Source organism: Nipponia nippon, unplaced genomic scaffold (genome assembly GCF_047370975.1).
Source record: "Nipponia nippon isolate SJK-2023a ecotype South Korea unplaced genomic scaffold, ASM4737097v1 scaffold_10, whole genome shotgun sequence".
Lineage (NCBI taxonomy): Eukaryota > Metazoa > Chordata > Aves > Pelecaniformes > Threskiornithidae > Nipponia > Nipponia nippon.
Genome location: NW_028262291.1, coordinates 25,650,071 through 25,676,462, shown reverse-complemented (window position 1 = coordinate 25,676,462; position 26,392 = coordinate 25,650,071). Strand labels below are relative to the sequence as shown.

General features: G+C 46.5%; 1 long non-coding RNA gene across 2 annotated transcripts in view; it reads right to left on the bottom strand.

The window, feature by feature from the left end:
- LOC148057130 (uncharacterized) overlaps positions 1–24,980 on the bottom strand; it is a 41,594-nt gene extending 16,614 nt beyond the window's left edge. Inside the window, exon 1 of one of the 2 annotated variants that reach the window (XR_015701899.1) lies at positions 24,864–24,980. This is a non-coding gene — a long non-coding RNA (uncharacterized LOC148057130). Of the gene's footprint in view, positions 1–16,329; positions 16,450–24,863 lie in introns of those variants that run through there. The other variant, XR_015701898.1, reaches the window with a different exon arrangement.
- Positions 24,981–26,392: the final 1,412 nt, after the last annotated feature.

Below are 26,392 nucleotides of genomic sequence, written 5' to 3'. Positions count from 1 at the left end.
TATGGGTTACATAGGTGCCAGAGAGAATATTCACACAAATTATGCAGTTAGGTAAAGCTAGTGCTTGCAAAGGGAAAAGCTACTCCAGGCCTTCCAAGTACACTAGTTTCAAGGGATTCATCCTTACTCCCAAGGGATTAGCTATTATGAGGATTAAAAGGTATAGAAATAGGACATAAGGAAAGTGGAAACTGAAAAAGTGGAGCAGGCATATTCTTGACCTACTCTATTATCTAATTGCTTTGAAAATTAGAACATTGAAGCCTCTGGTAATAATTTGTTAGCTTTTATATTATTATACACTTTCTCAAAATATTTGAATATATGCTATAGTTTTCACCCACACTTTCAGGGGTTACAGGAAAAGAAAGGTCTCCATACAGAGTGATATCACAGCCAGCATGGAAAAAAATCTCTGCAGCGTGGGAAAATTGAACTGAATTTAAAAGAAGAAAAAGTTACTGACTCAAGAAAAAGGGGCTGAACTGCTTTTGCCATGAGAAAAGGAACAGAGAAAAAGGGATAAAGGAAGGAAAGGAAGTAGGACAGAGCTCATGGGGGAGCACAGTAGCCAACCTGACTTGCCAGTACTCTGGCGCAAGTGCAGTGGGGGTCCAGGACCCGATTTGCTGTCCCTGGGGGCCTTTTGCCCTAGATCTGGCAGGGTCAAAGCCTTCCTCAGCTACTCCTGAAAAAGTCAGATCTGCAGTAGTGGGAGAAGGAATGCTATGCTGCAAAAGATTTTTTTGACAGAATCTGAGAAAATACTTCATGCCCTGAAGGAGAGAAGGGACAATCCTGGTTAAGATCTGTGGGTGATGTCCCCTGGGATACTCTTGCTCAGTTATGGGTAGCACGTTACCAGTAAGACATTGTCAAAGTGGGAATTCAGATAAGAGAAAAAAACAGGAGAGAGGACTGAGCTAGACTGTCAGAACTGAGCTGTCTCTGCCATTTGGTTAAGAGACAAACCAGAAATGTTAGTAAGTCTGCAAACATGGCAAAAATAAGCAGATTTTTTTTATGCATGTGGAAAGAACTTAACTAGAAAAAAAAAAGACATGACTAAAGAAAAATCATATAATACAGTTGGCCTGAAAGCTTCAATACAAGAGTATTTTTCAAGTTAGACTGGCCAAGATACTAAGAAATTCTGCAGAGGGACTGGGTTGCGTGTTGTTTTTTTTTTTAGCAGAAGGAGGGACAGGAGGGAAAAGGAATGATCTGTGATTCTGGGAAATGGCAGAGATCTGTTTCATGGCATGTGAGGAAAGGGCGTCAGGTCCTTGGGTAATTTCAAAGACCTAAATGCTTTTTCTGGAGTACTCAGCTCTGATGGTCTGGGGAAGTTATTCCATTTCTTAAACGAGGATTTATTGGGAAAGAAAATGTAAAATACAGCACTGCATCCGACTCCCTGCTCTCCAAAAATATTTCCACAAGAGACATGGCATTTCTTAGTTGCCCACTGAATCCCACCTCTCCACCCCACTCCGTGCCAGCCCACCTGCTCCAGCCTGGAGCTGACAGAAGTTACTAAACTGCTCAAGTGCTTAAGTAACATAAAAGTACACATGATAGAGGAAAGGTTGCGCAAAGGCATCTTTCATCACCAGCTCTGTTTACCTGTCCAGAACTTCTTCCTGTACTTCACTCCCCTAATTGAATCCTGACCTAAAATGACCTGTGTTTTTAAAAAAAACCTTCCACCCAAGTGACACAAGTAATCCTGCTGATTTCAGCATGCAGGAAGAAACCACTCAATGTAAGCAACAGTAATGAAATCAGGCCCTAAAAGTTTAGATTAGACTATGAAAAATTGCACTAGTGACTCATTCTGCCTGGTGACTCCTTGTTTAGGATGCTGAGAAATACAGCTCTGCTTGGAGATGATCTTTGTATGTGAGTGCACTAGGGGGAAGGATGAAAGATGTATAACATCTCATCTCAGATGAAAAGGGAGAAAAGCTACAACGCACATCAGTGTAACGGGACAGTGAAGTGCAGCAGATCTGACTTCTTCTCAAGGTCTGTCCAGATTTCACTCTGTAAAATCCTTGAATCACACCAGATCAGTAACATCCCGAAAGCAGCCTGTGCATGTATCCAAACAGCTGAGCAGTTCAGCCCATCTGCCCAGAGTTTAGCACTTCGGACTGCCCTGGCAGCAGAGCGTTAGGTGGAAGAGGAAAGCTGGGCAGGCAAGTGATGGCAGTGTGGGAGCTGCAGCAGAGTACTTTAAATCACAGACATGGAAAGAGAGGATTCATTAAGAAAAAAAAATTAAAAAAAAAACAAAAAGTAGGAACAGGCCTGGGCAGCCCTTCCAAACCCACGAAGCAAACAAACATACTTAAGCCTTTGCATTCTGCCTCAGAGCAGGGCTGCACGCATGGCTTTCCCAGCAGCAGGGTCCCGTGCTTAACAGTGCCTCCCAGCAGCGGTTGGGAAAGCAAGAAGTGCGTCATTCATCTGAAGGCAGGCAGGCAGGGTGGCAGGTCACCCAGCCCTGCTAGAGCAGCTGAGGACAGGGGGACATGGTGGCAGCTGCTCTGCAGGGAGGGGAGGGAGCATCCAAGCACCTTAAAGCACTGCACAGGGGTGGGAGATGGGAAGAAGCAAAGTGCTTTGCCGGCTTCCACAAGAAGGGAATAAAAATGACAAAATGAGAGCCTTAATTGCAGAGTAGAGATGTATCATCCCCTCTGCTCTACACCCCTGTAGGGATGTGCCACACAGATGTCTCTGGCTGGGGCGGTTGCCAGCAGGGCTTTGCAGAGGCTTTGTCTCTGGATGGGGACTGTGCACTGGCAAAGAAATTACGGCTTTTATGTGCTTGGTAACTGCAATTGCGGCTGCAGCTTTATGTTCCTGTGTTGCTAGAAGACAGCTTGTTCCTCCTTCCCCCCATCTAGCCTTCATGAGTAGGATAGGAGCATTATCACGGGCTGAATAACAGATGAGGAAAGAAAAGACCTATGAGTAAAAGCACAGATTTGACATTAGAAGCAGAGGTGAAGGTATCCCCGTAACACACAGGCATCATGCCTGCAGGCTGAGTTGCTGGGAAACCAGATAGCCAGAGGCAGCGGCTGCAGGGAGAGGAAAGTGACTGAGGCTACAGTGTCACCACGTCCCTCCTTGGACACTTTCTTTGGTGCCTGGAGAACAGTCACTGCCAGTTCAGCAGGAACTGCGATCCACGATACTGTTCAGGCAGGACAGATAACTCGCAAGAAGCAGCGCCTCCGCAACCCCAGGGCGTGTGAACTGAGCGGTTTGGCTGTCGGTGCATAAAGAGGAAGGTGCCCGAAGGACAGACGATGTTGCAAAATTCACCCCTTTGCCTGAGGACAGCCCTGAACCTCTGAACCGCTCACCTCTCCTTTTGCCGGGTGAGTCTTTTTCACTGGGAAGCAAACAGGCAGGTGTGACTCACCCTCTCAAACACGAGCTAGCCCTCGGGGTCGGTGGGTGCCCCTGTATCGCTCCCCCCCAGACACAGTACTTCCCTCAGCCTGAGCGCGTTTTGCACAGCTCTCTGCACCGAGAAGGGGAGATAGTGCTGCCGTACTTTCTCCGCCTTTCCTTTAGCATAAGAGGAGGTGGGCTGAGGCACTAATTAATTACTTTTGTTCTGTCATGGAACAGGAAGAAAAAAAAAAAAGGAAGTGTTGTTGCAGGTCCCCCTGAGACTGACATATTTTGGAATATCTGGCAAATTGAAAACATTTGGCTTCAGATTAAGTTAAATGTTTTATTAGGTGGAAAACAATTTCCCTTGGAGGGCATTTTCCAAAAGCCAAAGGGATCAGACAAAATGGCTGGATTCCCAAGGGAGCAGAGACTGTTCCCAGGGCTGCAGAAGAGAGGTGGTACTGCGTGGGCTGCACGAGGCAGCTGGCTGTGGAACCACCCTTACTCTGACCTCAGGAGTTATTGGAAATGAAGTAGAGCAGCTTCAGCGGAGATGGTTAGAGGACCCTACTACACAGGGGAGAGTAGCCCCTGTACTGGTTGTCCATCATGTACAAGGGAATCCCAAGTTCAAACCTCACATATATGAGCCAGAACATGTACTTTTATCTGCCCTCGTTACCCTTCCCATTAGAGGGTCCCAATCACCAAACCGTCAGATATGCTACATATGTCTTTCAGGCTTCTCTTTTGAAGCCATCCCACCATTTCTAAACAAAACATAACGGAGACAGCACAGCACAACAGCCTGGTGACTGAAGCAACTGGGCATCAGTCTTTGCAGAAGGCGGCTTGGATGTGGGTCTCTCACACCAAAGGGTCTTCTGCCCTAGTGAGTGGACTGGAAACCCCAACAGTAACTGGTAGCCAGGTCCACTTAGGATCCCAGCCTGAACAATCTGAAACGTCTTGTTACAGAAACATCAAAAAATAGGTTGGTCTACATTTCAGCCATAGAGACCTGAAACAATCTGCTTATTTTTGCCTAAAATAATCAATCACTTTGAGCAATTAGGTACTGCAGTCTTTGGCAAAAAAAGAAAACAAAATCTGCTAAGATGGAGCAAAAAAGGAACATGCACATATTTGTTTTTTCTCTCTCTCATAGCTTTGCATTAATTATTCTTTCCTTTGGTCAGTGACCAAGATGGACAAACATTTTCTTGACCACATGCAACTTTGTCAGTAACCTTTGAACATGGCAAATCAATTGTGTGGCAGAAGCCTCAGTTGTGCAGTACCAGGCAATGCTCCCAAAGACATGGGAGCAAAGCCTCCTCTCTTCCACTGATGTGTGGGATCAATGAGGGTGCTGTAAATACTAGAGGGAAGGTCAACCAGATCTTGCATAAACAGCATCAAGGTCCTTTTGTGTCAGCAGTCAGCACCTCAGAAAACTAACCCATGACAAGGTTTTTGGGGAGAGAATAGTTCTGCACAGCTTTCTAGCTTCCTTGACGTAAGTGCTTGCAACACACACTTACTGAACACGCTCTGCTTCAGGGCCAATTTATGCTTGTTTTAATATTCTTTCCAAAATATCTTACTGGGGTCATGGGAAGTGCTATGCAGCCAAGTCAAGTGACAAGCATCAGCATGTTGTCAGTATATGAAAGCAAAAACAAACCTTTTTTAAAGGAATTAGAGAGTCTAATGACTGAGCTAATCTGAAAGACTTCCAGAAGAAACTGCAGCTAGTAAAGGAGAGAAACTAGAGGTTTTTGCCTCCAGTTAGTCCCCTAGGTGGAACTCCTCTGCACCCCAGATACAAAACCAAGCATAGCACAGACAGCAACAGGATGGCCAAAGCAAGGATCTGGCATCAAAACATGTTATTCCCAGACTAGATCAACTAGTCCATCATTTCTAGCACAGCCTCAGACAAAGATGACTCCCCGTGTTGCCTTTGCCATCTGTATAATCAGGAAAACAGGTGGATTTATTGTGCTTCCAAACCAGTAATGACCGAGTGCCTCAAGCTGTACTGTATTCCCACTCCTGTGGGACAGAAAGGTACTACCACCCACGCTTTGAAAATGAGGAGCCAAGAAGAGCTGAAATAAAACTGTTTGCTGAAAATTGCACATAAAACCAGTGGCAGAGCAGCTGAGTCCAACCCAGTTGGCCTGTACCTAGGTCAGGACTTTAACGCTCTCCTCCCAGCTCAACCTGAGATTTGATCTAGAAGGTAAATACTGATGGACGTGCGTGAGTTTTTCATTTATCTTGCAGGATTGCAAGATGGAATTCACCTCATTAAGATCTCAGTCTCTACTATGGGCAGCAAAAGTGCTGCACAGAGAAACTAAGCATCCCACAGCTAGTGTAATTTCAATGTCCTGTGAAGCCGCTTGGAAACAAAGGTGGTAGGCATGCCATGGCTTTAAAGTCATAATATTTCATCTTTGATTTCAGTCTGTAATAGGATAAAACTGCGTAGAATTGGGTCATAGGATCTCTTTAGGCAATAGTCAAACTTCTCTAGGGGTTTCAGTTCTCTGGGGTGGGTTTTTTTTAAAGCACTAAATATACTTGTGACCAAATTCCCAAGAAAGTAACATCTCCTGAATGTAGAAAATACTAACATTTTTTTGTTGCTGTTGAGCTTCAAACTCGTTCTGTAGAGACAGAACACAACAATATCTTATCAGGTCCTGTAAAACAATTTTCTTTCTTGCAAAGGGTTTTAGAAATGGCCAAACACATTCTGTGCTTAGTCTCCATTGAATGAACCTCCAGAGCGCATGTGCAAGTAAACCTCGGTATACATCATATTTTATACAGCAATAAAAGCAACTGCTGTCTAGATGTTTAGTGGTTGTCACGTCTCCAGCCACATCCACTCAAAATCTCAGTTACAGTAAGGTGGAAGTCGGATCTCAGGCTAGCTGAATAATAGGATTCCCCTTGTGTTAAAATTTTCAATAGCTTGAAATGTAATTTCAAATAGGCATAAAAAAGGTTTGCGAGTTTCCTATGAAACAGAAATTCTATCAAGTTTAATTTCAGAAACACAGATACATGGTGTTTCCAAAGTATTAGATGCAGCCAAGTAGCTGTTGAATAAAATTACTATAGGGTTTTTTTTCCCCAATATTACTGCTGCTCAACACTGATTAGGGACAGCAAATTTATTTGGGAACGAGCAACACCAAAACTGAAGAGTCACATCAACTTCACTCAAGAGCCAAGTTTCCAGGTTCTACAGGACACGAGAAGTCCCATCTTGTCCATCCAGAGGATGCCAGGACTGTGACTACAGGGCAGTAATTCAGGGGCAAACCTTGGAATCTGTGTTTCTGCACAGCACCGAGGTTGAACATATGATACAACAGGCAAGTTACCCAAGAGAAGACTGACAACTGAAGTTTGTCAAACCACATGTGTTTCCATGAAACATTTCTGCTTCAGCACATACACATTTTCCAACCACATCATCTTTGTTGAACATTCCTAACAAGCTCTATTCAGTTCTGCTTGCTCCCAAAATTACAATTTCTCCTCATACAGGCTACATGAGAGCTGTAATTAGTACATTATCAATGTCAATCCTTTGAGCACGCAGATGGACAGTCTAATTCTGTCACCGGTAACATCAGCTGTAGCAAATCATGCACATATGTGCCCTTAACCAGTTTGTCATGGTACTTAGAAACTGATTGGGCCACACTAAATAGACAGCATTGGCCAGCTCTGCAACTCTTCATTAATTACTGCGGAGTCATAACCTAGCATAGGTAGATGCTTTTCAGAGGGGAGTCACAGAGATTGACTTTGTTTTGGAAACAGGCACCTGGACAGTCCACAAAAGCACAGGACAGTGAAGAAAGAAAAACATGTTCCAATTAACCTCTAATGACTGGCTTTTCTTTGTGTTGGACAGACTGTGCTGAAGAAAGCAAACCTAGAGCCTGGAGTATTTAAACAAAAACACGAAGCAGTGCATTGAGAGACTATAAAAGGAAGCAATATATAAGAAATCTCATTTCTGTATCCTTTTACAGTACCATCTAGGAATGCACAGTACTTGGTACAGCCACAGCATCAGGGCTGTTGAGCTGTCACGCTGCAGACATCCTAAGAGGCATAAGATGCTCTGCAAATAACTGAATTGTCTATTAATTTCTAATAGAAAAAACAGTCACTTTGCTTCCCACGATCAAAGAGGTCACATCAGTGTGCGAAGACCATCAGGTCCCCACTGTCACCATAGTCATTGCCAAGTCATTGCTGGCAATCAGGGATGCTGGTACTCACAGTAAAGGCAGAAACAGCAGGACGAAGTGATAGGCCATCTTAGATACATGGCCACATATTCACATATGATATGAGAGCAGCTACGAGCACAGCCTGCTCGATGACCTGCCCCCTCAAGGACAGCCCACAGCCTGACTGCAGAGTAGCCTAAAAAGTGTGCCCGAGCACATGACGTCCCAGGAGATGGTGTCCAGACCCACGCTGAGATCACATAGGGGTGCTTTTGGAAGAGCCCTCCAGGTGTGGTGGCACTTACACCTCTGAGTGCTCTTTGGAGCAAGGATTGTTTCTTGCTGTTGGTTTGTATCAGGCTTGAAGCCTCTGGATGTTACTGTCATGGGGGTGATTCTCAGCCCAGGAAAGCCTGGGTTAGCTGTACTAGATGCATTTGAGTAGATGTATAAATGCACTGATGACATTACCATGGCTCATTATTAAACAGAGAACAGCTGGCTTTACCTGTGCTCGTCAGTACAGTCCCTGTATCAGGCACCACATTTCATGCAGCAGAAGGAAGACAGCCACCATGAGAGATTTTATCTTCCACAAGTTCGAACGTAGAAGAGTTAAACCAAAAAGGGCCTCTGCCCCAGCTGCATAAATAAGAATATTTCCACGCAAAACAGGGCTGAAATGGAGGTTAGATAAGCAAGGCCTTGGCAGCAGGAAAAACAAACAAAGCCAGTCTCTGCTACGCCCACTGAGAAGCAGCTTGTTTTGCCATAAGCAGTTTGTCACACAAGACCTGCAAAGACTCACAGGCAGGCAAGACCAACTCAAGAAGGTTTCTGTGAGCCCAGCCAGGAGGAGAAATGGCTCCTGGCTAGGATTACCTCAACCTGGGTGTTTCCAGCAACATGACAGGAGGGCAAGGCTGCAGCCGGTCCAGGCAGCTCAGCAGCACACCAGCAGGGAGATGTTCCCGGCCCTGGGCAGAAGACTCACCTGAAGGCCAGCCTGGTTCCTATGCACTGTGCCAGTTGAGAACAGGGAGCTAGTTTAATCAGACCATGCGTGTTCATGGCAATCCTCGCTCCTCGCAAAGAGGCTGTCCTCTAATAACAGCCCATCTTAGGTTCAGGCAGTGGTGGGAAGCTTGGGTTCTTCTGCTGAGATCTCAACTCTAAGCTGAAAGCGAGAGGTATATGGGACCCAGGCAGATGTCAGAGCACTCACCTCCCCACACCTCTCTAAGGGATCACAGAGGTCTAGGACAGAGGTCTGTGCTCTCCCCAGCACTCTTGCAGAAATGACACTATTTGCAGCCACGCGTGGAGAAGCTGCAGCCTGGCAGTCTTGTGCTGCACCCACCAGCCACCTCTCCCCTCTGGGACACCTTGGCCTTTACGCTGTGGGGAGGCTGGCTGATGAATAACTTCTTGAATGAAGGGATGATTCAGGTACAGCCCTGGTGAGAGGAAACTCTCATGCTACGACAGCGGCACGGAACACAGCGTCCCTCTTTGCTGCTCAAGTCTCCTTTCCTCTCCTGCACCCCCTCAGCTGTCTCCCTCTAATTTTATTCCCAGAGCACAAAGATTGTTTTTAACAAAGACGGTTGAGTCATTTCCCAGCCCTGATGTGCCATCTACCAGATGCTTCAGATGACTGATGTCTTAAGAAAGAATCCAGCCTGTTCCCTTGCTGCACTTCTTAAAGCTGCTGAAATGGAGCAATTATACCCAATTTCTGTGACAAAGAACGAGAAGTCCTGTCATTATCACAGCTTCCCCTTGGAAAGGCAGTGGGTGAGAGGAGGAAATACACGAGCAGTGTCACAACAATGACAGGCTGATGCATGCCGCAAACTGCAACTGGCTGTGAGTCTGCACCGGGAAGGTGTCTCTTCATGCGCAGAAAGAATAAAGCCCATGAGGGATTCACCTGGGCGTTACAGGAAGGCAGTGCTGTGTGATGGTGGGCCCAAGGGAGCAGGGGTGAGCCTTTAAAGGACCCCCTACTAGATAGCTGCCACTACACCTGGGGCCCAGCACTGGGATCTCTGTACAGACTCTGAAGGGACATTAGACATGACACACTGGATTCCCCATGCCTGGGCTCAGCAGAGCATGACATACCCAGGACCTCCAGGACAAGCAAGGCAGCCCCATGGGGAGGTGCTTAACAGAGCATTACTCTGCCTCTGGAGTTTCAACCCAGCACCTGCCTCTACAGGGACAAAATGCTGTCAGACACCTGCCAGGTAACCTTTATATGAGACAACAGAACATTTATCCATGGCTTCACATTCACTGCAGGAGAACACACATACCTTCAGCTTTTATTCCCTCCCATACATAGTCCCATAAGTGATGCCAAAGTTCGACAGAGGAATGGCCATACCTGTGATCCCCAGGCAACACTGGCATCTGTTGTGGAAGTTGGCAAGGCAGTGCAGGTAGCACGTTGCTGAGCACTTCCATGGCTACCTCAAGCCACCAAGAACCACTCGGTGCACCCCTCCCTACCCCCACTCCCGATATCATTCCCCAGAACTCTCCCACCCTTTCTCGGTCACAGAGTTTCTCACACACATAACTGATCTGCCGCTGCCTGGATCAGAGGATGCCTGGCATGCTTCAGCGTGCCTGCATTCTCATGTGCCTCGCAGCACTGATGGGTCCTTTCATGGGAACAAGGAGGGGAGGCAGCAGGCAAAGTGACTGCCAGTAGCATGGCTCTGCCTCTGCTCTCTACACGGGACTCGTGTGCAGCAGTTTGGAAACCTCCAGCTTTGTTCAGCCGTAGCATGCAGCTGACAGACGAAGGAAGGGCAAGTAGAAGAAACAAGGAAAGCGGACAAGGAAAAACTCTCAAACCTGAACTTCCTCGCATGTCCCCTTATCTGAATGCACAACTAATATTTAGAAGAACTTGGATGTTGTCACAAGTTTCAACATGAGACATGGGGAATCTTTCACCAACCTGACCTCTCCCTTTGCAGGGGGTCCATACCCCTGCAGCTTTTCCCTTCCTACTTTCCCACCCCATTGTCACTGCCCTCATATTCTGCTGCTCCCCACCAACCTGCTCCCTTTTCACAGCCTGTATCTATTCCAACTCACCACATGGACTTTTGAAATGTAGGGACCAGTTACACCTCAGCCAAGCATGCTCCATCTCATGGCTAAGGCTCTCCCTGCTCCTCTCTCATGAACCCAGCAAAGCCCCTTTCCCTGCTGACTGCTGTCTCCAGCCCCCAGCTCCAGCCAACATGGACACATCACACACCAGTACAACCACCACAAGCCACTGCTCCTCACCCTTTGCTGTTTTAAGCTCAAGCTAACACAATATAACCATGCAAGTCTGAGGCGTACCCCTCCTGCTAGCAGCTGTGGTTTGCTAAGGCCTGATCCTGAAAGTCAAAGACCAGACAGAGCTCAGCTCTTCCAGTTGTCTCCCTGCACCCAGCCTACAAACTGCTGACTGGGTCCAAACAAAACAAACTGACGACCCACGTTGGGCTTCAGCCTGCCCTTTTACTGATGTGACACTTTACAGTGCTGAAATAGAAGGGTAAGCGAGAGCAGAATAACGGTACGAACCTACACTTAGGTGTCTAGAAAGCTATATGCTATTTGTACTGTTGGCAGGAGACTGACTTTATAAATAAGTCAGCACGTTTATGGGTTTGAGTGTAGCCTATATCCCTTGGATAAAACCCCTGCACACCTTCCCAGCCACAAAGGACCGTCCCAGAGAGCAGCTGTTTCAGACATTTGTCTTTTAGCAATATGAATACCCTTGGATGAAAGTCACCATCGCTCTGCGGCAGGGCCACTGACCCAGCCTTGCCAAAACCACAGCAAAGTTTTCTTTAAAGATGAGCGCTTCTCTCCCCAGAGCAACTCCCTGCCTCAGACACTAGTGCCTGTCAACTCATTTCTCTGTTGTCATCCGAAAGAAGGAATAACAAGTGAAAACCACAAACCAGGGTGGCCTGGGAAAATTTTGACAGTCTGACAAAGGAAAGCAGAGGAAATATCTCCTTGTTTATACATTTTCAGATCTTCGAATAAAAATTTCCCTGAAAAAACATCGTGACTTCCTCTAACCAGATGAAGAAAAGATGTCAGCTTGTATCTCATCAGATTTTCTAGTGTAAAAGCCAAACTAGGTATTTAGGTGGATGATGCCATTCAATGACAGTAATGTCCCTTTTGCAAAGCACAACCTGCATTTAAACACACAGACTAAACTAAACCCACCAAAAGAACAGAGTGTACAGAAACTACAAGCCACCCACTCAACCTTAGAGATGGAAAACAAATAAACCCACAAAGAGGAAAACAAATGGGGAAGGCAGCCAGAGCACGATGCCTGGCTCAGGCAGCAGCTGCAAAGCGGTGGCTATATCACAGAGCTGGTCCCCTGTGCCACCCCAGAGACCCCTCTGGGTGATGCCAGGGGTCTCAGCTGCCTCCTGCCTCTACCGTACTTCTCTTCTCTAGCACCAGAGCACATTTCTGAACATGAAGCATGCTTGCAGAGCTGCGGTGTTCCCAGACTCCCTCAAGTCCAGCAAGTACATGCTTGGTCCCTGTTAATTTAGGCACTTCAGGAAGGACAGCAAGACTGATCTGGGAAATGGAAGGGAAAGCTTGGATGAGGATAGGACAGAAGATCTCAATAAAGGGTACAACAACAGGATTACATGCAATCAACACAGGACAGAGCAAAGGAATTTACCTTAGGTATTAAGCCAACAAACAAATTCTGATGAGGATGGTCAAGCAGTGCAACAGGCACCTGGAGAGGCTGTGAAATCACCATTCATGGAGATATTCACAAATCAACTAGATATGTCCCCGAGCAGCCCAGTGTGGCTCTGAAGTTGGTCCTGCTTTGAGTGCATGGAAGGACCAGGTGATCTTCAGAGATCTCTTCCAACCTAAATTAGATTCTACAACCGTGTTTGATCACAAGTTTCCATTAAGCATTGGCATAAAACAGGAACTTGAGAGTGGCTATTTACAGTATTTAGGAAAGGAACTGTGATCAAGGTGAAGAGATCAAAAGCAGGAAGATTTGGAAATACTTTGTTATTAAAATAAACATGATCAAATAGGTTTTACTGAAATCACAGGCCAGTTGCTTGCCTGATATTCCTAACATTGCTGGATGCATCCAGGATGGGAAAGGTAGACTGGGGAGAAACAGAGCAGCACCTTCTTCCACCTTCAAGAGATGACTTTCCTTCCTACCACCCTGCCGCAGGTCGCAGAGGCGAGGGTAAGGACCTGCTCTGGGAGGAGGCAGCTCCCTGTCTGGCGCCGGCAGGTTCTGGCAGACAGGAGTGACCTCTCCTGGAGACTGCCAGCCTGGTAGTCCTGCTCCAGGGACAGCAGGAGCCCAGCTACAGGCTATGGTTGCCTCCATTTGGCCAGAGCGCGAGAGAGGCCCCCAGCAAATCTCTGCAGGCACCCCAGTGCCAGGCACATCGCCCAAGAAACACACCTCACAGCAGACACCCTCCATAACATTGTCAGTGTGCAGAAAAAGACGTCTTTTGCAAGCATGCTTGTTTTGTATTTGGCATGAGCAGGATTACCTGATAATGAAGTGCTTTCTATTTCATCCATAAATACATAGCTCTTTAAGCAGAAGTTGGCATAAAAGATATTTAAATCTGTGGGGCCTATTCCAGTTAACCTGCCATTGGAGCAGGATGAAATCCAGAAAGGTGACTGTAGAGAACAGTGACAATTACTAAAAATAGTAACCTAATTACTCATATAATTATATAATTACAAAAAAATTGGGGTCAGAAGGGACCTCTGGAAGTCATCTCATCCAAGCTCCTGCCCAAAACAGGTGTGATTAGGTGGTCAGGTTGCTCAGGGACTTGTCTGGTTCAGTTTTCATTATCTCCAGAGACAGAGATTCCCCTTTCTCACTTGGAAATGTGCATATATTTTTATGGGAACAGGCCTTATTAAAACATACTTGGTCCCATACTTGGTGGTTAATACATCCAAATTGGGATCATACATACGGTAGCAAAGGATGGTGATGGTTATGTGTATACAGTGGAAGACAGTCTCTTGCAAAGTAGCATCTCTGTAAAGGGTGATTACAAATCTGACTCTACCCAAGGGTCACGGCACATAGTTAAACATGATCCCTTAACATGATGCTGTTGCTGGGACAAATGTAATTCGTGGACCTACAAGGAGGAGAGTATCACATAATAGCAGAGAGGTGGCATTACCTCGGTATACAGTGCTGTTGAAACAGCAGCAGAAACTACTACACTACATCGAAAGAGAAACGGGTGGTTGTATGTCAGTCTTCACAGTTTAAAAACAACACAGAAATTGTCAAAAGTTCAGGAAGGAGCTTCAAGAAAGATTCAGCATCTGGAAAACATACTTCTAGCAAGAAACTTAAGAAGGTCAATCCAAGTTTATCCAACAGAAGGTCAAAAGATGACTTGAGCACTGTCTATAATTACCAACACAAGAAGAAATGACTAATATTAGGGCTCTTTAATCAGGCAGAGAGAAAAAAAACAAAACAAACAGGAACATAATTTGATGTGGTGGTTGGAAACAGAAGCCAAGCAAATTCAAATGAACTAGAGGGAGCACCGTTTTAACAAAAGCCATTAACCATTAGAACAATTTACGTAGGGATGGGGTAGAGCTTCCACAACTTGAGGTCCTGAACTGAAGACGAAGCAGCCTTTTTTCAAAGTTACATTGTATCTCAAGAAATGTTGAAGCAGAAATTATTGAGTGAGATTCATTGTCAGAACAGATAATCATGAAGTTCCCTCTGGTCTTAAAAATATGAAAAGTGCCCAGGAAGAACAGTGGAGACCTCTGAAAGCACTGAAAGACATCAGAGCAAATTGTGCTGTGTTATGGAAGAGATTTTAATTACTATTAGAAGTTACAAAAGAAAGTGAAATCTTATTTTTAAAAGGCACAATTTCTTTAATGAAGATGAAAAATCCAGTGAGAAAATCCTTCTTGCAGCTGCCAACAACTAAAGGAAAGAGAAAGAACATTTGTAGAAAACAAAAAAGAGGACACAGAGCCATATTCCTTTTCTGCACAACTTGAACGTAAATCCAAAATGAAGTCAATCCAGATTAATTTTGGTGCAACTGAGAGCAGCATCTAGCCTCTCCTTTTAAGCAAATAAGGCAGAGTTTTGTACTCTCATAAAATCAAACACAGAAAACAAAGAAAGGTGTAAGAATTACAATCTAGAGATTGCTAAATGTCTTTGGGTATGCTCTGCCCAGTTTTTGAGAGCTGGCCTTGTGCCTTGTGTTTTTGCATCTTTGCAGAGGCTTTGTGGATGCAGAATACCACCAAACCAGCCACTTTGTGCTGGTGCCAGTGATAACTCATGGTCTCAGGCTGCAAGAGGGCTGGCAGAGAAATGGCTGGGAAGCATGCTGTTTTGATGTGAAACCAGATGGTGTTTCAGTGGTGTTTTGCTTTGAGATTTCTGGGTTCACTCAAGTCTAGGAAACTTAGGAGGAGGGCAACTATAAGCAGATGAAAACATACCCAACTAACAAACAAAAGAGTTTGCACAAGCTCCCCTGTGCACAGTCTGGGGAGAAACGTACCCTCGTGCCTGCCCGCTGGAGCCGCATTGGGACCCAGAGCGGGGAACCCATGCCGTGAGTGAGGACACATGGACAGTAGAAGATTTACAAACCCAGCTCCTCTGACAGATGGGAAAGGAAACAGGAACTCAAAACAGAAAAATGCTTTACAGAAGATGTTTTTTTTTCAAAATAAATCCCAAACAACTACCAGCTGGTTTTCATTTCAGCCTACAGATGAATAGGTTTTGAGCAGAAAAGCAGCAACAGATGCCTCGATGCTGCTCTGCAGGAAGCAGAGAGGCAATCGTCTGCACCGGACTCACCCCTGGGACATCTGACCCCAGGGGTTGTGCCATGTCAATCTGGCCTGGGGCAGGGGAGCTGCACCCTGCCGATGCCTGTTGCTGCTTCTTTCCCAGCCCTGGGGTGCATCCCTCTGGGGAGGTGTGGGACATGGCTGGGCTGTGGGAGCTGAAAGAAAAGGCTGTCCCTTCCTTTCACACCCTCGGAGCTGCTCATGAGCCTGGCAAGGGCAGAGGGAGGCACAAGAAGAGAGCTGGCTTGGGATGGCCACAGGAGGCAAGCCTTTCACAGGTCCCCTGCAGAAGAGAGGACAGGGCCTGTGCTAGGCTCTCAGCAGTCTTTTCAGAACAGAAAGCAAAGCTGGTCTGCCAGTTACAGATTTTACCTACTCAACTCCACATAGTTTTTCACAACTTACACATAAGGAAAAATGGCAGAGGGCCATAGGCTCTCAGGAGGCATGTCACCTTCCTCCACATGCAACCAACCTCCACATGCACCTTCCTCCACGCACTAAAACCTACCTATCCCAGCAAAGGGAGGAAGCATCCCCTGAGACCAGCTCTGCACAGGCCCTGCTATACTCACTCCGAGAGCCTCTCTGCTTGGGCTTCAAAACTTTTGGACCACAAGGGTTCAAGTTACACCAAGTGACAACGACATGCAGAGCCCTGGACACAGTCCAGCCAGCCAAACCTGAGCACCCCCTTCCCAGGACTTACCACCTCTCAAGCCACCATCCTCAGCCACAGGGGTCTGCCCAGCGGAGCAGCAGCAGCCTAGGCAGCTTCAGCCGTGAAGCCAGCAGTGGGAAGCCAAGCAAGTAGTGAATTGGCTTTGCAAGATGGCTGCACATTTCCTTTATGTCCAAGGACCACCCCTGTGCCAAGAAGGGGGCCTGGGGGCTGGAGCTGCTTTCATGGCTTTTGCAGGGCCTACAAAATCTGCTCTCCAAGGGGCTGTATATAAGGAAGCTGCACCAGCCAATTAGTTGCAGCAGGGCCTTCGTTTCCTTCAGCCCCTGAGCAGGAGGCAACAGGTGGGTTGAGGTTGGGACGGGGCACATGTGTGCGTGCTATGGAGGTAACCTCATCCTTTCTGAAGTCTAGCCCGCCATTCCTGTTTCACGGGACTCTTCCTGGGGCAGCTGGCCCTACGGGTGCTGCAGAGTCGTTTGATATCTGCTGGAGCTGGGGTCAAATGAGGAGAGGCAATGCAGGCAGGGATTAGCACAGCGGGTTTGTGGCAATCACCGTCGCTCATGAGGGCGGCCTCCTGTGTGCTTTCCAGCCATTCCCACCCGTGCCACGGTCAGCATCCTTTAGTGCTAAGCTTAGATCGTAAGCTTCCTGGGATGGATGCCACGTGAATTTGTATATAAAACAGAGGGAGAGCACATACGTGCTTTATATAAACAGATATCGGAGTAAGGAATTCTACCACAGTTAACATATCTGCAGGTCAACGAGAGTCCTTGTTATGATTGCAAATGATTTCTCAAGTACAGTTCTTCACATCAAGGAATGTGCATTTTAAATATCTGTAACGTATTGTGCACAAATACATCACTATGTAAACAGTACACACACACACATCCCCCTCGATACTCCTGTATTACGTAGTTACATTTACCTTGTGCTCTCTCCTGGTCAACAATCTTCTAAAAGCCCGCACACTTCTCAGCCATCCTGTTCCAAGAGCAGCCTGGACTTGCTAGTTAATGGCACATCAGCTTGTTGTGACAAATCAAGAGGATTGATTAGCTTTTTATGCTTCGGGAAAAGGTGGTTATGGTTTCTTTGAGACTAAATAGTCCCGTTTCTCTGACTGCTCCTGTCACAGAACAGCTACCTGGCACAGAAAGCTGACAACCCTGGTGAGGGAGAGGGCCAGAGAGGAATGCAGGAGGAGCAGGCAGTAATTCTTGCACTTGTTTAGAGCTGGACTAAAAATAGAGGTTCTTGAACCTGTCTCACTGTAAAAAGCCTGCATAATTCAGACAAGTTTTACCAGTAAATTGCAGCTATAAAGGAAAAACCCCACAGCCTTAAAAGGTCTCTTGAAGCCCATCCAAAACAGTGTTCTGTCCAAGTGCCCTGTACGAGAGGGCGGAGGAGGAGAGGGTGGGAAAGCAGATGCTAAAGGCAGCTCTGGCCTGGCGGGGAAAGAGCAAAGTTTGCCCCCCACCTCTGAGCTATGCCTACCGCCGGGACAGCATGTTCGAGCGCTCTGGGCTCAGGACAAGAGGCAGTCCCTTGCTTACTCATTTCTGTACTGCCACCCCCAGTACATGCGCACGCCATGTACTGCCTCTGCCTTGGGAATTGACTTCTACCAAGGGAATTGCGGGAACTGATGATGAGGAATCTTTGCTTGCCAGACTGCAATGCAAGCCTTTTAAGAGAAGTTCTCCCCCTAATTTTATGCAAGTGTCCAAAGACAAAAGCAAACCTTAAGTGCATTTGCAGGAAAAAAAAAACAAATAGAACACCCAGATACGCAGACATCACTCCTCTGCTTGCTCAGGTAAGACCTTCCCTTTGTTTCTGCAACCCTGGGGGTGTAAGGAGTTGACATTCTCCATCAGTCTCCTGTCTTCAAGCCTAATTTCTGTTTTTCTCTCCCTTTATTCCCTAAGCCCCTGCTTGCTTCCTCCTTCCTTCTTACAGTCTGCTCTCAACATTTCCTCAACACAACAACAGAGGCAGTGACCTTCTGCAGAAGATGATGTAGTCAAGGGTGAACTCTGGCAAAGCTCATCCCCTTCTCATTTGGCCTATAGTTTCCCCACAAGTACTCAGTATTAATTCACCAACTACCACTTTTAGATGTGCAGAGATGCAAACCTCCTTTAACTCCAAATGTTAAATCCACTACATAAATTCGACGTCTTAAATGCTCCCATCACGAGACGAAGAGCAGCACCTATCCCTGAAAATATAGGTGAGAGACTATAGCTGAGCCAAGATGAAAAAGATGGGTTTATTCATAGAATCATAGAATCATAGAATGCTTTGGGATGGAAGGGACTTTTAAAGGTCATCTAGTCCATCCCCCCTGCAATGGGCAGGGACATCTACAACTGGATCAGGTTGCTCAGAGCCCCATCCAGCCTGGCCTTGACTGTTTCTAAGGATGGGGCATCTACCCTCTCTCTGGGCAACCCGTTCCAGGGTTTCACCACCCTCATTGTAAAAAATTCCTTCCTTATATCCAGTCTGAACTCTTTTAGTTTAAAACCATTACCACTTGTCTTATCGTTACTGGCCCTGCTAAAAAGTCTGTCCCCATCTTTCTTGTAAGCCCCCTTTAAGTACTGAAAGGCTGCAATAAGGTCACCCTGCAGCCTTCTCTTCTCCAGGCTGAACAGCCCCAGCTCTTTCAGCCTTCCCTCATAAGAGAGGTGCTCCATCCCTCTGATCATTTTTGTGGCCCTCCTCTGGACCCGCTCCAACAGGTCCATGTCCTTCTTGTACTGAGGACTCCAGAGCTGGACGCAGTACTCCAGGTGGGGTTTTACCATAGCAGAGTAGAGGGGCAGAATCACCTCCCTCGACCTGCTGGCCACGCTTCTTTTGATGCAGCCCGGGATACGGTTGGCCTTCTGGGCTGTGAGAGCACATTGCTGGCTCACATCCAGCTTTTCGTCTATCAGTACCCCCAAGTCCTTCTCAGCAGGGCTGCACACAATCCCTTCATCCCCCAGCCTGTATTGATACCGGGGATTGCCCTGACCCAAGTGCAGGACCCGGCACTTGGCCTTGTTAAACCTCATGAGGTTCACACAGGCCCACCTCTCCAGCCTGTCCAGGTCCCTCTGGATGGCATCCCATCCCTCAGGTGTGTCAACTGCACCACTCAGCTTGGTGTCATCTGCAAACTTGCTGAGGGTGCACTCAATCCCACTGTCTATGTCATTGATGAAGATATTGAACAGCACTAGCCCCAGTACGGACCCCTGAGGGACAGCAGTCATCACTGTTCTCCATCTGGATGTCGAGCCATTGACCATTACCTTCTGGATGTGACCATCCAGCCAATTCCTTATCCACCGAACAGTCCACCCATCAAATCCATACCCTTCCAATTTAGGGAGAAGGATATTGTGGGGGACCGTGTCAAAGGCCTTACAGAAGTCCAGATAGATGGCATCTGTAGCTCTTCCCTTGACTGATGTAGTCACTCCATCATAGAAGGCCACTAGGTTGGTCAGGCAGGACTTGCCCTTGGTGAAACCATGCTGGCTGTCTCGAATCACCTCCCTGTCCTCCATGTGCCTTAGCATAGCTTCTAGGAGGAGCTGTTCCATGATCTTCCCAGGCACAGAGGTGAGGCTGACAGGTCGGTAGTTCCCAGGGTCCTCCTTTTTACCCTTTTTAAAAATGGCTGCAATATTTCCCTTTTTCCAGTCCCCAGGGACTTCACCTGGCTGCCATGACTTTTCAAGTATCATGGTGAGTGGCTTAGCAACTACATCAGCCAATTCCCTCAGGACTCTGGGATGCATCTCTTCAGGACCCATAGACTTGTATACATTCAGGTTCCTCAGGTGGTCACGAACCTGATCTTCTCTTACAGTGGGAGGACCTCTGCCCCCCTGATTCCTGTCAAATGGCCCATTGACTCGGGAGGTGTGAGGAAAGTTGTTGCCAGTGAAGACTGAGGCAAAAAAGTCATTGAGTACCTCAGCCTTCTCCTCGTCTGTTGTTACCAGCTCGCCACTACTGCTCATCAGAGGGGGTACGCATTCCTTAACCGTCCTTTTCTGGTTAATGTACCTGTAGAAGCCCTTCTTATTATTCTTCGCATCCCTTGCCAGGTTCAGCTCCAGCCGAGCATTCTCCAGCCGAGTATTCTCCAGTTGAAAGCACTGAGGAGCTTTTAGTAGTCATGAGGGTGCCCAAGCTTTACTACATAAGACACATATCAAAACTGACCTCCGTGGCAAACCTGCATGAGAGTAAATCCATCTCTGTAGTGAAGAGGAATGTCTGTGACAAGGCAGTTGGCACTTCAGGCTGTGAATGCAGGAGTGCCTGGGTGGAAGGGCATCTCTGTGACTCAAACCTGTTGCTGGGACCATTAAATGGCCCTTTCAGCTTTCCCTGCAACCATTTGGAATGCTCTTTGGCACCCTTGGCACCAGCCCTACCTGATATGGAGACGCTTTCATCTCCATTCACACCAGGAATATGTATTGAACTAGTAAATCATCAGCAGCTTTCCCAAGGCTCCAGCTGCCACAGCAGGCAAGGCACCAAGGCAGGAGGGAGCCAAGACAGCAAGGCAGTGAGCCAGGTGCGGCTGCCCCCTCCATGGGACTGCAGGTACCAGCCCCGCTACCCCTCTTGGTCTTGGCAGCCTGGGCCCTGCCATGCCCTGGGTGTGCTGCCATGGTGCAGTGCCTGGAGGCATGCAAGGGAAGATGCTGCTGGGGTTTCCCACCCGAGACTCCAGTACCGTCACACAGTCAGGTGCGTTTACAGGAGGCAGATCAGATTTTTACATTAAAGATCCACCTAGAAATAATGGGGGAAGCCCAGGCAGGGAAAACAAGCATGGTGACATTCAGCAGACCAAAACGCTTCCACCTTCATGATAAATGAATTAGTCTGGAGCCAGTGAGCGGAAGCATCCCAGCTCCCTGCAGCAGAGTGAGTCATCCTATACTCTTCCCACAGCAAAATTTAAAACATTCCCCACTCGACAGCCAAACACATCTGCGGAAACAGAGAGTGAAACAGAATTGACAGGAGCTGGTAGGGAAGGGCTGCCATTTGGTTTTTGATGGGACCCTTACGCAAACAAGTTAAAGGAGCTGTATTTCATTGGAAAAGTGTAACTGCCCTACTGGTGTTGAGAGGATGTCACACAACTGGTAAGTCATGTTTACTGGCATTTTTCAGGCAACAAATGCACAAGTCACAAGACCCTGACAGTGCACTGATGGAGGTCAACAAAAGCCACGAGGATGGTCTAGTCAGCCTTCAAGCTTGTAATAATGAGAAACGTGTGCTACCTGCTTGCCTCCAGCTGAGTCTCCTTTCCTCTCGCGGAGCCAGTGAAATTAAATAGGGAGAATAAGATTGGCTAATATTCCCTAAAGGCTTGTTTCCATCCACACATTAACGTATCCAATCAGTTCTGTTACTACCGGGCTTTACCCTTGTAAATAAGACACCAGAACTTAGCAGCATTATGTCATTTCCCATATCACCCTGAAATGTTTGTTGTGACTGGCAAAACACATGAATTTTGCACATCGGAAAAATATACAATTGGGTTTCAGGTGGCAGGAGAGAGAGAAAAATGAACGGGTACCATTGTATTCTTGGTGAAGTACAACAATTTCCCTCAGCACAGCGAAGAATTTATTATTATGCTGCTGTTTGGCCAGGATCAATGGATCCAAAACTACCTCAGGTATCACACGCTCAACAGGCTTCCTGCATAGTACTTGCTCGTGAACCCCTTCTGATCTGCATTTCAGATGCCTGGTTTTGAATGCAAGAGATATCAATAGATCAAGACCAGACCAAGTGGTCTTCAAATGCACTCTGACAAATGCTGGAGGACAGCAAGTCATCACGAATGTAGCAATATTTTCCTAAATTCCTCCTATGTCAACCTCTATCAGGCCCCAAGATCTCTCATGCTACCTTCCATCCTTCTGTCGGCTGTTTCTCCCTTGCCTGTCACCCTTTGCCCAGGGAAATCAGGCAGTAGGCCACCACACATATTATTCCTAAGATATTTTAAAATTGATTTAGAACCGGTGAAAGATGACAGCCCCAGAGCCCAAAACAGATCACTGAGATAGAGCAGTAGGGCAAGCTGCCCAGATACTGCCCGTTACCAAAATGCCTTCAGGGAAAGGAGGAATTTAATCTTCATGGCCTGCTCCATGTTTGCTTTCCTGGGAATGCCAATTAGTGTTCAATGTGGCATTTTCTAAAGCATAACTTTGAACAGTTTATGAACTCGGCGAAGATCGTGAACTCACCAGAGACCACCGAGTGGCCATGAGATGACTGTCAGCAAGGATTTTTGGACACAATTAGCCGAGGTCACATTCTAAGCAGTGACTCAGAAATGAGTGGCTCTCTCTTTTTGCCAACCTGCTTCTTGCCTCCTAATGATTGCTAAATCGAATCTGAAAACATCCACACTGATGACAGGAACAAGAGCTCTGATTCCTGGGAACAAGTGTTGATGACAAGGGAATCACTGGTTTAGCAAAGGACTGGTTCCTGGGCTCTGCTCCATCAGATGAATGTTTCCTTATTATGTCCCCAAAATCCCCTGGGCAGGGGAACATGCAGTAGAAGCACACTCAGTTATTTTTCAGAGACTTTCCCCTCTGGGCTGTCAAAGATCTGAAGGATCTGGCGACCAGCCCACTCTTACTCTGATAAATGCTATTTGCAACTAAAAATGGATTAAAATAGCCTCTGAAAGCTTGTCTGAAGGGGAACAAGCAGTCTTGTTCAGAGATGCCATTAACAAGAAGATGTGGAGAGGGCTATTCTGAGGGCTGCTTATTTTTGGGTTTCACCCCACTTTGTCATATGCCCTGACCAAAGCAGAATAAGGAGATTATAATTAGCACTTGGGGCACTGTCGATGGAAGCAGCAAACAGGCCCTGGCCAAAATTCAAACTGAAGGTTCCTCTGGTTCTTCATCCATTCCCCTCCCCATGATACAGTCCTAGGGAATCTGGGCTTTGGCCACTGTGTCCATCAGAGAGCACGGATTCTCCACTGACCACAAAAAGGCAATACATCAGGAGCTAGGCGCAGCTGTCTTTTTTTTTACCCACATGATCCTGCTCTCGGTCTTTCGGAAATCCAAATTTTCCCTTCACATCTAGCTGGAAGTGAAGGAGAGAGCCAGAGTGCCAGAGTTTTAAAGGTTAACAGAGGGAAAGTGCCAATTTCCCACTATCATTTTTAATCACTAAATATCCATATGCAATTAAATGGTCTAACCGGGAGGGAGAGGTGAGCTGAGGCTGCTAGGAGCCGGGTGCAGAGTGAAAAAAAAACGGAGCCTGTGGTCTTAGAAGACAAGCTGGGTGGCAGCGGTAGGGCAGGATTTCCAAAAGCTCATCCCACTGCTGTAAAACAGCAGCTGACAACAGTGGTGGGCGTTTTGCCATGCATTGCACTGAGAGCAGAGTGAGTGTCTGGGCTCAATGTCCACTCCAAATGCAGGAGCTTTTGCTGTCGCCAGGATTAGCTGTCACAGCTCAGCTCTCCGAATTAATGCTTCTCAGATGGGACAACCCCACCAGAGCCCAGATAGGCCTAAAAAGAGGAAGATGGGGATCCTGCCTTCGTCTGCTGAGGTGGTTGGTCTGTACCCCCACCTTGTCACCACCACAAGTCTCCAGCCCATAGACCAGGCGCTCGTTACAGTCTCAACAAACTGCTTGTTAACTTCCCGACCTCCTGGGGGTTAGGTTAGTGTACCTTGTCAGAGGTCACAGCATCATTGCACAGAGCAATATTCAGGCTTCACAGTGAGGTGAGGTTCCTAGATTCATCTGAGTTTTGTACTAAGAAACTCCCTGCTGCAGCAAGGACCTAGGACACCGGGGATGCTCTTAATCTCTCACATTTTGTTCCTGCAGCACCTCAAAGTTGTGGTGACTTTTGGTGCTATAGGTCTGAAGTTGGTTTGAAATAAAAGCACTGTGGGCAGAAGGTGATCCATGATCCACGGTGGGAAGGATGCAGGGCGCCGGTGGGAAATTCTCATGTGCCCTTCTAGACGTTAGAGTACCCTACTCAATGGCAAGCCTTCTTTAAGGTGCACCATGACTCAAGAGCTATGCTGTCTTTCCCAGTTTTCCACAGTCTCCAGTCTCTTTCTAGGCTACACGGTATTGTAAAAAGTGTACATGACCAGCTTTTTCATCTCCTAGTTGATATTCTAATAATCAGCAAGCCATGAACAAAAATTTCAGTTATTGCTGATACTAATACTGCACCTAAGGTGGCAAGCTTACTACTGCTTAATAGCAACAGCCTCCTGCCTCTGTGTAAATATATTTTTTCATTGTAAGACTTCTGCTTTACACATTCATTGGTTAAAAAGAGATTCATATTACAAATAAGGAATTAACAAATTATACCTGTGTATGTAATGAATCATAAAGGAATGTACAACATTCTTCCTTGAAAGCATCACGGGTTACTGTAAGGAACTTATAATACGTTAGATGTTCATTTTGCACATCATCATAATCCTTACCTTCCTCCTCCAGCTATTTGCTGAAATGATCCTGTGCACAGTCCTCCTTTTGAGATAGATTTGCAGCTTGTGGCTCTCTGCCCCGGAGTTCATGCTCCTCTGCTCCATTGACTGATCTACTAGGATCCTCCCAAACATGCTTTCTGAATTGAAATCTCCTTTCTTTTTTTTTCTCTCACAGGCAGGTGAGCAGTAAAATAATATATTGACATGCATGTACTCAAAGTCCAGGGGATCATGGCCCAGATGAAAAGCAGATGTCACATCCAGTTTCCCTGCTTAGAAATCCACATAAACCCTTGCATAAAGAATAAAAAATACAAAATACCGTTAGTTTTCCATTGCCTTTCAGTTAACTGGAATAAACTTACAAAGAGGCATGGTTCATAGAGTGGGTAAATATAAAGGGTCGTTTCAAAACCTGCTTGACACCCATTGTCATAAACACTGATGATACGCTGAAATGTGTCTTCCAAAGGGGCCATAATCAAAAGTTTTTCATCTGACAGAAGGTATTTCCTGCCTTAGATGTTTCAAACCCCTGGAGCCTGCATCAGCGTTGACCTAGAGATTTCTCCCTTGGCACTATTATTGCTGTCACACTCTTGTATCACACTAACATCCACAATGTTTCTGGTTGTGAACAAGCTGCAGCATTTTTAACATTTCCTCTGTGGTACATCATCCTCGTTGACATTTTTGTTGACTTCTAAAGTTGGTGTGTGACTGTGGACCTGGGCAGCTCTCAGAGCAGTCCACAAACGTATGTTCTTAAGGGATGCCGCCATGGCCGTTGGATCTACCGGGGCCGTGTGATTTCCACGTGCATTTTCTGCTCCTGGGGGATGGACACTTGCTGCTGCTCCTCCTTACTGTATAGCTGAAAAAAATGTGACACTGAGGTTTCATGTCACCAATAATAAACTTTGTGTTGCAATTGGCACTAAAAATAGCTGAAGTCATGTAAATAAGAACAGTCGTAACAGGCAGACAAACTAAAATTATATTGTGGCACCTGATTTTCATGATGGAGCTTCTAGGAGAAGCTTCTCAAGGACCAGATTATCACGCATTAAAAAAAAAAAAACACTACAAAAAATAACTCTCCCAAGCTTCAACTGACACAGATTAGTTACCCCTCCAGCCCACAGACCATCAGCCACCACTGTGAGAAAAAAGCTATGGTGATTCTCTTTCAGTGACGCCTCTGTGTTCCCAAATCGACTCCTTCTGATATGAAGCTGCTAGAAAGTCATGATTATTTTTTAATAGTTGATGCATTTCCCCTCTCTTTTCCCAGCCTACCGAGAATACTGGAATCCCATTTTCAAGCTTTTTCTTTCCATAAACAAGAAGTGTGGAAAGTGTTACAAAAACAAAAGCAGAGATTTTTTTCCAGACCAGAGGCTTCCAGGAGCCAAGAGAGTAAGAAAAAAAATCCTCAAATAGCAGATTTACAGTCAAATTGCAAGAGCTGGGACTCAGAGCTGAGTTACAGTGACATGAGTTACTGTGAGTAACCGGCCACG